The sequence below is a fragment of the Montipora foliosa genome, chromosome 4, assembly GCF_036669935.1.
Source record: "Montipora foliosa isolate CH-2021 chromosome 4, ASM3666993v2, whole genome shotgun sequence".
NCBI classification, from domain to species: domain Eukaryota; kingdom Metazoa; phylum Cnidaria; class Anthozoa; order Scleractinia; family Acroporidae; genus Montipora; species Montipora foliosa.
In genome coordinates this window covers 21,521,303-21,521,959 of record NC_090872.1, presented here as the reverse complement: position 1 = coordinate 21,521,959, position 657 = coordinate 21,521,303, and positions in this window count along the sequence as shown.

Here is a 657-nt window from a genome sequence, read left to right as displayed (position 1 = left end):
TTTGTTTTAAGCAGGTTGCAGTTTTGGCAGCTATTCAGCTGATGTGGACCTGCTGTACCCACCCACCCATATACACACAGAGGACAGCCACAACACCGGGAACTTATTTGTGAGACGGGACCTCCGGCTTATCGTCCTTATCCGAGAAGACTTGAAAGTTTAACCATTTGCGGATGTAATTACAAAGGCAGCACTTTTCCAACTGCATTAGTCATTGTACAGAACACGCACGAAAGGAGTAAAATTGTACAGTTAGTTATTTAAGTAGAAAACCGGCTTGACAAGTTGAGGTGCTGACATTTTGTTTTTAAATGCTCGAGGAGAATGGGGAGAATAATCCGTCACAGTGATGTTTGCCTCGCGCTTGTGACATACAAATGTCACACGTATCTCGGTTGTTTACAACATATGGTGCGAAAAAGTTGGATAGTAAATAGCTCGTTAGATGTTTTGGTTTGTAGTATAGCTGAGACCTTGTAGGAGCTGCGAGGCTACCGTAGCTGAGTACTTCTACTCAGTGTTTGCATTCTGACTCGTCCTTGAGGGCTCGTCAAAATACGCACAACTCGCTAAAAATACTCAGCTACACGACACCATGTTTGAAACATCAAATGAGATATATTTTTCTTATACTTCGTTCTAACACTTCACTACCGT